This window comes from Eutrema salsugineum, unplaced genomic scaffold, assembly GCF_000478725.1.
Source record: "Eutrema salsugineum unplaced genomic scaffold, Eutsalg1_0 scaffold_17, whole genome shotgun sequence".
NCBI classification, from domain to species: domain Eukaryota; kingdom Viridiplantae; phylum Streptophyta; class Magnoliopsida; order Brassicales; family Brassicaceae; genus Eutrema; species Eutrema salsugineum.
In genome coordinates, this window is record NW_006256852.1 from 4,915,941 (window position 1) to 4,925,690 (window position 9,750).

At 42.6% G+C, this 9,750-nt stretch overlaps 1 non-coding gene across 1 annotated transcript; it reads left to right on the top strand.

Annotated features, from left to right (window-relative positions):
• Positions 1-2,202: 2,202 nt before the first annotated feature.
• Positions 2,203-2,309, top strand: LOC112087668. The gene has a single exon (XR_002900214.1). It is a non-coding gene; the product is annotated as a small nucleolar RNA R71 (small nucleolar RNA).
• Positions 2,310-9,750: the final 7,441 nt, after the last annotated feature.

The window sequence follows — 9,750 nt, forward strand, 5'->3', positions numbered from 1 at the left end:
CATGTTCAAGCAAGCTATCGTTAATGATCACAGGAAAGGTGGAGTTTAGACCCAAGAAAGCATACCTGAGCCCTGTTGGTAGAGGCTTGAGCTCAACAGGGGGTGCATCAGCCTCATTCCAGTCGGCATCAAAGCTGCATTGGCTCGGAACAGCTTCCTCGGCCTTTTCCTTGTTCTCGCGTGGTTTACCATCGGCCTCGGCACAAGCTGTCACGGCCATGATATCCCGAGGTGTCTCCTCTATACCCTTGGACCCCTCATTGTCTAATATGTCGAGGCCACTCTGCCTGAGCTCTAGAAACCTCGCCTCAGCTCCAAGTTCCTTCGGTTGGTCCAAAAGACGCTTGTACACCTCGCTTTCATCGTTCAAGTACCCGTGCTCGCTTTGTTCCATGTCAAGACCACTTGTAACGGGTCTTCTGCGTTTAACTCTTCGAGGAGCTCATCAGCTAGCTCCTCCATAACTTCCACATAGAAAACCTGACCTCCAATGGTCGGTTTGTTCATCATTTCCTTCACGTTGAATTCATAGTCTCGGAACCGATGTGTAGTACAATCATACCCCCTCTCACATCGATTATGGCTCCAGCGGTTGCTGAAAACGGTCCGCCCAAGATGATGGGGTCTAGAGGTTCCTCGTCCATCTCAAGAACTATGAAACCGATTCTCAAAGGTAAATCCTCAAGCAAACCCACCGGTAATCAAACCGATCTGTCAGCTAATACAAGAGAGATCTTGGCCGGCTTGTAGCTTTTGTATCCCAGTCTCTTGGCCACCGTGTAAGGCATTAAGCTCACATAAGCTCCAAGATCACATAAGCAGTTTGAGAACTTCAAATGACCTAAGGCACACGGTAAAGTAAAGCTGCCCGGATCGGATAGCTTTCTTGGTATAGATCTTCTTTGTATTATAGTGCTGCACTCATGGCTCAGTATTACCATACCCTGGAGCTCCTTTGTCTTGTTGAGGATCGCGTCCTTTAGAAACTTTCCAAGCTGAGGTATAGCTAAGAAAGCATCTATGATGGGTAAGGTAAGTTGCGTGTTCTCCAAGTGTTTCTCAAAGACCGCCTTGGCCTTGTCTAGGATTTTCTTTTTGAAACGCCCTGGGAATGGTATCTTTGGTTGGTAAGGTGGTGGTGGAACGTAGGGCTTTTCAAGCTCGGTTGTCTTCTCCACCTCTTTCCCTTTGTCTTTAACCGGTTCCATCTTCAAAACTTCATCGTCATGCGCGTCATTTGAGGCTGCCTCCCCCTCTAATTGCTCGTTGGACTCAATGAGCTTTTTCTTAGGCGTTGGAGCTTGTAGTTCTTTACCACTCCTCAATGTGATAGCGTTCACATACTCCTTGGGGTTTGGCTCCGGTTTACCAGGTAAAGCCGGGCCTCTTGATGATGTAGAGGCTTGGTTTTGCTTAAGCTCTCTGATATCTTGCTGCATTGTTGCGTGCTGGCTCTCAACTCTCTGCTGACCCTGTAACAGTTGCTGTAAAATCCCACAGACATCGGTTCCCATCTGATTCTGACCCGTTCCCTGAATCTGTTGCTGATTACCCATCGGCTGCGGATTGAACCCTGGTGGAAACTTGTGTTGCTGCGGTTGGCGGTTGAAGTTGTTACCTTGAGCCGCTTGATTCTGCTGAGTGTAGCCGTGCTGTTGCCCACTGAACTTTTGCTTGGGCTGGAAGGTATTCTGAAAAGGAGCTTTTTGAGCATAGCTTTGTTGTTGTTGTTGAGCAGGGTACACTTGGTCTTGAGGGTTAGCTACATTTGGGTTTCGGTATGAGAGGTTTGGGTTACTGTTGTAGTTGTTAAACCGCTGATACCTCTGTTGATTCCCTATGTAGTTCAGCTCCTCTTGCGTTAGACCATCTTCATTAACATTGTCAAAACTTGGCCCTTGCTCATCAAACTCGCCTACGAAGTGTATTGGCTTTTGAGTCGCCATTAAAACCTTGTCAAGCTTGCTCTGAAGCTCTCTTATATCCTTCTTCATGAGCTGTTCATCACTAGATCCTTCTGAACGGTTTGCTCTATCAAAGTCTTCACCATACGTGTCATTGGACATGGCGAGGTTTTTCACTAGTTCCATTGCCGCATTGATCTCTTTCCCAAGAAAATTTCCATTTGAAGCTGTATCGAGTTGGTTTCTGATCTTGGGGAGTGCACCTCGGTATAAAGTACTCAAGAGGGATGCCTCTGAGAAGCCATGGTGTGGGAATTGGTTTGTATAACTTTGAAACCGTTCCCAAGCTTCACTAAAGCTCTCGTTGTTGTGTTGTGTGAAATTTGAGATCTGATTTCTGAGCTTAGCCGTGCGTGATGTGGAAAAGAACTTCGATAAGAACGCCAGTTTACACTGCTCCCATGTTTGTATAGAACCCCTCGGGAGGTTCTTTTCCCACTGGTGAGCTTTATCACCAAGGCTGAAAGGGAACAAGCGTAGCTTGAAGCTATCTTCCGAGACGCCATTGATCTTGGTTAAGTCGCAGACCCGATCAAACTGATCTAGATGCTCAAGAGGGTCTTCTCCGGCTAGACCGTGAAACTTTGAATTTTGCACCATATTGAGCAGGGAAGCTTTAACTTCAAAGTTGTTATTTTGAACCGGTGGTGCTTGAATCCCGGCTCTATATTGGTGCGCATTAGCTCGGTCATTTTCTCCAACAAAGACCGGAGGAGGTTGTCCCTGAGCTGGTGGCGGTGGCGGATGAACATGATGGGCTTGTTGCTCATTTCTATTAGCTTGTTGTTGGTTTTGCTGAGCAAGCCGTTCGTTTCTGTGAGCCTGCTGTTGGTTAACATAGGCCTGTTGTTCATTTCTTCCTGCCTGCGCCTGATTAGCCTGAGCCTGGTGCTCGGCATCCTGAGCCTGTTGCTCGATCCTTTGCTGTTCTGCCATTCCAAGCCTTTCAAAGTGCCGTTCTCTCTCGCGAGCTCGCCTCTCAATCCTGTTGATGTTATTGTCGTATGGTAAAGGTGGTTCTGTGCTGCGAGACCTGGTTTTCATGCACCTGAAATCAAAACAAGAACTTGCAAACGAGTCAGTAAAACAAAAGAAAGTAAAGTCTGGATCTTAAGCACAAATAAGAGACTAATGCTCCCACAAGTTGGCAACGGCGCCAATTGATAACTAAGAGTTTTCACTCTTTAAAGAGGTTATCAATACCCCTGTCCTTGTAGTACAAGGGGTTATCAAACCAAACTTGTGACGGAGACACTACTCTATGTTACTTGTAATCTTAAGTCAAGATAGAATGATAAGGGTTTTAGCTAAACTAATTAACAAGCGAATGAGCATAAAAATGAAACAGGAGATGAGGTTTAAACTCAGTAAAGATGCAAATGACAAACAAATGGTTCGATGATGATAATATACGATAAAGGCAGAAGCTTTAGACAGGATACTTGACTCGGGTGCTTCCAAGCTAAACTAATGGGTTAATGAATCATTTTATCAAGCGGTTTCATTTAACTTTGAACTCAAGGCATGTTAATCTTCTCATGAAAGTATTAAACATCTTAACTGATCCTCTTTCATACCAAAATACCTTTTGAGAAGCATAAATCAGTCAGCAGTAAGATTCCGTTCAATATGTCATTTAAGAGAACAAACTATCACTCTCGCGATGAAAGACTCTTAAACCCTTAACCGAGTGGTTCAGACATTTCTACAAACACTTTTGATGCAAGATATGTCTCAGATCTGAACCTCAAGTGATGTGCTTGGATCCAGCTTAGAGATCTCGTCGGTTAAGGAATGAAACATGCAAGACTAGACACCTAAACCCATTAATCTATCTTGAAAGCACCCTAATCTACCTATCTAATGCCGTTTAAACGACTACTCACTGATAATGACGAGCTCACTAAGTCCTTTGCAAGACGTGTAGCTGGTCATGATAAAGAGTTTAATGCTGGACGATAAAAGAAATAAAGAAAGAACAAGATTCTGATGCAAAAACGAGATATCGGATTAGATTAATCAGGTTTCACAAAAGAGGCAAGTTCTTAAAGCTAAAAGATGATAAGAGATAAGATGATTAGGTTTTTTTGGTCCTAAAATGTATTTATAGCAAAGGAAAAGTGTCGCGGGTCAGCCCGGAACAAACCGGGTACTGAGCCGCCTTCTCGGGTCGATGGGTGAGTGCCACGGTGTGTCGGAGAGTGAAGCCGAGGCCTTGATGTCGAGGAGTGCACGTGAGCCAAGATCCAAATGGAGATCTCGTGAAGAACACGTCAAGAACATGCATGAACCCTAGTCTTCGATCCATCTTCACGTGTGTGTTCTTGAGCTGTCTTGTTCTTGATTCTGGGGTTGTGACAAGGGACCTCGCCATAAAATGTTGCGGGGCTTGGTAGTCGAGGGGTTCGGGAGAACGGAGTCCGGCATGCACGCCGAGGCCATTACACCGAGGTGCACGTTCAACACTTAGCCGTTTCCAGCTTCATTTCTTACGTGTGCATGCCTTGATCTCAACATGCCAGGGTGTCAGCACGAGGTCTAGTCCAAAATACTCCCAAGATATGAGCCTTGACTTGAGCAATGTCGAGGTAATGATGCCGAGCACTGGGAAAGCACTTAGCGCGTATCGCAACTCATTTAGGCTTGTATCGACCAACTTGCCTTCCGGAAACAGTAACTTTCAACACACTTCTTCAATTGCTTTGAGACCAGTTCCATAGTCAAGATGACTCAATAAGCTCGAACTTTGGTGAAGAAACCATCGGAGCTTGGGGAGTGGAAGGCTTCCTGAATTTCGCATCTTTGCACAGCATCGGAATCACCGGAAAATAAGCTTTTGGACAGATGTGAACTCCAGAGACCGTATCTTTCGACCCATCACTCTGAATTGAGTGATTCCAGGCGTTCCGGAAAGTTCATTCACAGGTATCAAACTTTGATGAAGACCAGGCAGGCTGGTTCGGACCGGAAGGGCTTCGTCCCTCGTGATCTTTGAATTCCGCTATTCGGTTCTCGGGTACGCGCAATACTGGTGCATCCTCCGGAAACCATATCTTTCTCCTCACTGGTCCGAATTGGATGATTCCAACTGTTCTGGGATCTTTTCTTGATTATCTCCAACTTTGATGAAGACCCCGCCAGCTGATTCGGACTAGAAGGTTCCCCGGATTGCTGTTCTTTGAAACACGCCGGCAAGGACAAGTTTTAACCGAGAAAAGCTTCCTGAGGTAAGGAAAATGACCGAGTGCTGTATACCGCGGTAAGATTTTTGGCCGTAAAATTCTTCTCGCCTCGGCCTAAAATTTCACCTGAGGGAATTTTCACCCGATACTCGATTTTAACCGATTTTGGCCGTTCGGTAAGGATTTTGACCGAGGTTCCAGTCCAGCCGGTATGAGTTTTGGCCGAGAAATTTCTCCAAGCGGTTTTCACCATTTTTGACCCTTTTCTTCACCGTTTTCTTTCCTGCTCATCTTCCTGAGCTCTAAATGTCCTCCAAAGCACCTGATAAAGACTTCAAAACATGCAAAACTCTTTGGGACCTAATGCAAGCCCAAGATCCTATTTTCGATGCCTAAGGACTCAATTTACATGGGAAAACACATGATGAGGACTCTAAAATGCAACTTAAATGATGTAAAATATAGACATATCACCCAACTTAGCCCGTTTCGATCCCAATAGTTACACAGACTTCTTTTCTCTGAACCTTAGATGCGTCCAAGGAATTGAAGACTATATATACATGTACTTAGATCTTTCTTCTATATCTCTTTCAAGCTATAGATAGAGACCAACTTCCAGCCGCTTTATTTTCTTTGCTTTATTCAATTTGTAGAGGAGCTTATCTCACCACTTTGTTCTTCAATAAGAGAATCTTTTCTTCATATCTTTTTTTAACTTTATTGTTTTCTATTAAAATCGATGATGATGTTAAAATCAGCTATGTCTAAGTAATCACCTTGTAGGGTAGATGGTCATAAAAAAGGCTCTAATTGATCGATTAACATATAGGTTTTTAGATTAGGATATCGAGCTTCTTTAGATGGTTATTTTGTTTATTATTATTATTATTAATAATACATGTTTGCTTGATTGATCACCTTGTATCTGTGATTACACCTGATTTTGACCACTTTCAGTATCTTATGCAGGTGTTTTCACTCAGTTCTAAAGGTTTTGTAAGTGTTTTCCATGCTTTGGAGTTTTAAAAGGCTTTTCAGGAAACTTGGAACTTTGGAGTGCATTTTGGAGCAAAAGTACATTTTGGATAAATTCAGACCGTCAGAAGTTTGGCAACCAACGAAGACCTTCTCACCATCAGATCATCTCCAACTTTGCAGACAGTATATAGGAGACAACCAGCTCTTCAACACACTTGGAATCAAAGCAACCCAACGATTAGATCTCTAGATATTATCAATGCATTGAAAGACGATCAACACATGTCCAGTCAAGCACATGAGTTTTCACCCGCGGCCAGCCTTCTCCCCACCGCGGCTCAAGAGGTTTCAACCCCAGTTGACCTATGTCCGAACTTCAGGAGACCAACTAAGGCCCAAGACACTTTCTGTACCCAATTTACAAGCCCTAGACACCCAAGACTTGGAGAAACATTATAAATACTCATTTTTTAGGTCTTTTGTAAGAGATCCTCTTTCTTCTCTTTGAGAGAGAACTCATTTGTAGTTTTAGGTTTTATTTTTATGCATCTGTAGAAGCTTTTCATTGTTACTCTGTCTTCAATAAGAGAAGTTTTTCTGCAACTTTTGTTTTTTTTACTTTTCTTCTTTCTAGTTATAAACCGATGATGATGTCTATCTCAGCCATGTCTGAGTAGTCACCTAGTTGGGTGAAAGGGTAATCCAAAAGGACCCCATGTTCGAATGAAATCTAGGTTTTTAGGAAAAAGGATTTCGATTTTTAACATGATTATCCCATTCATCCAAATCTCAAAGCGGTAATTCTGGATTGATCACCCAGAATCCGATCATAGGTTAAATCTGAACCACGAGAGTGTTGTATCTGGGTTGCTTGAACTGGATCTTATGGACGTCACCATCGTAGGAGACGAAAGCTACCTAAGGAGTATACGTAAGCCGAGATGGATTCGGATCTACAAAGCTTGATCTTGTTCTGGCATGAGAGCGAGAGTTAATTGCCATGAACAAGTGATTAGTTGATTAGGGTGACGAGATCTGGCTAATCTTACATGTGTCTAGCCTAGTTTCAGAGTCATAGAAAATCCTTGCTTAAATTCTTTGTGTTTTAGACATGAACCTTAAAGATGAACCTTGAACCCAGCGCCCTTTTTCATATAGTTTTCAACCGATTCTATATCGAGTTTTTTTAATTCTCTGCATAATTAGATTTAGTGACAAACCAAACCCTTTTTTATTATATTAGGTTTATGATTGTTTTTAGCATCAGTTAGATGTCCTCAACACAAAAATCTCTGTGGATTCGATCCCTAAGTAATACTACGTTTGTTGTGCACTTACAGCTTGTCTAGGGTAAAACTTGTGTTGCCCACTGCACCCACATCAAGTTTTTTGCGTCGTTGCCGGGGATTTGTCGTTGTTGACTTAATTTCTTAATATAATTTCAATCCTAAACCTCAAGATTTTCGAGTTCTGCTGGAGATTTTCTAACTACTCTTTATATCTTTGCTTTCTTTGCTCACAAGTGCATGAAAACTAGGAGAAATCCTGACAACATTGTATTGCCCTTAGACGAGATTGACAAACACGAAAGAGCACTTAGGAAACTCAGACAAAGAACACTCAAGATGACCAATTCGAATGCCCATCGGGAAGATCTTTTAAACCGTGATCAGGAGGATCACATTGGAGATGATGACCGTGATTCTATTCATGTTGATGACCTAGATGCTGCCCATGAAGAAGATGGCCAGCCATAACTCGATGAAGAGGGAAACCGAGCCCCTGCAAATGCTGCTCAAGCCGCTGTTAACCGAAGGAGACAAGACCAGGTCGATCCTGAAGAAATAAGGAATGATGAAAACATTGTTCCACTTAATGGTAGAGAAGCCAATCGACTCATACAGCTTGCCATTCCTGCGAGAAGACAGCCTCGGAATAGACTCATTGCCGATTTCGATGCACCTCACCAACACTTCCAAAATAGATCAGCTATTCAAATTCCTGTTCCAAGAGGAGATCACGAGATAAAAACCTCAGATTGTCTCTTTGGTGAAGAAGAATCAATTCCATTGAATCTCTACTAAGCATCCAATGGACCACATATTCATGGAGACTTTTTCTGCCAGGATAGACTAGCTCATTTCACTTGAACATAATCTTGACATCTAATTTTCTAATCATTGGTTTTAGCACGCATCATGATACACATCTAGGACATCTTCACCTTATTGTTACCACTCTTTGTTGTCCTAGATGGCCAGTTCATCTTTAGCTGGTACCACACCCTTTACCCAAAACCATCATTTCAAACTTCATGCATTCTCTCTTTAGCTCTTTTGACAGATATGTGCAAAAACGCCGGAGAGGGAGGAACAACATCGTTTTCAGTCACTCAAGAGAAGGACTGAAGAAATTTGGGAAAGTAGAGCATCAAGAATCTATAAAAGTAGAATGGTGCCTCAAAAAGCTTGAACTTAAAGGTAAATTTCGTGCCCCCTAAGATTCTACATCCAAAGACATTTTCTCTTTTCTACAAAAAAAAAATAAATAAATAAAAAAAAATGAAAGGAAAGGAAAAAAAAGCCTAAAAGAGTCTAGGATGAGCGAAATTATTATTGGTTTTAATAAAAGTAATGAAAAACAGTAAAGAAAAGAGATAAAGAAAGCTTCTCTATTGAAGAACTCGGACTTGAACAATCTTCTACAAAAATCTCATAAAAACGGCTAAAGGAAAAGGGTTTCTGTAAAGTATCAAGGGGTCTCTCTAAAAACGACCTAAATGACATGTATTTATAGTCTCCAATACTCCATGGTCTCTAGGGTTCCGGAATTGAGGGTGAGAATGACTTTGGGCTTCAGATAAGTGGGCTTTAACTCGGAGATTGATTGCCGCGGTCGGGAGTGTTGTGACCGCGGGGATTGGCTTGTTGGCCGCGGTCGGGAAGCTTCTGACCGCGGCAAATAGCTTGTTGGCCGCAGTCGCGTGAGTTGCTGACCGACTTCAAGTGGCTCCGGGGCTAATGGAATATCTTGAGATCCAAACGTTGGAATGTCTCCAAACCAAGTGCATTTGAAAGCTGGTTGATTCTTCTATAAGTTGTCCAATTTTGAGGGTGATCAGACGGTGAGAAGGTCTTCGTCTCTCCATGAGAGTTCTGACGGTCTGCATTTATCCAAAAGAGTCTTTTTGTTCCATTTTGTGCCTCTTTGTCCCAAATTACCTGAAAAGTCTTTTAAAATCCGGAAACATAGAAATCCTTTGAAAACCTTTGAAAATGGAGTAAAAACACCTGTAAAAGATATTAAAGTGATCCATAAAAATGGTCAAAATCCGGTGTTATCAGCTGTGCACTTGCAGCTTGTCTAGGGTAAAACTTGTGTTGCCCACTGCACCCACATCAATCTGTTCTTAGGTTGAATTAAACCCACAAAATTGCTATTTAGATACATAATCTACAGTCGAACAAGCGAAATTGCTATTGAAAAGCTACTTATAGAGTATTGTGAGCATAGATGAATCCCAATTTTGAATTACGTTGTCTCCTGCGGGGCCAGAGACAAAAGCTACAAGTGGAGTATATAAGCAATAAATTGATTAGGGTTACGACAGTAGGCTAGTCATA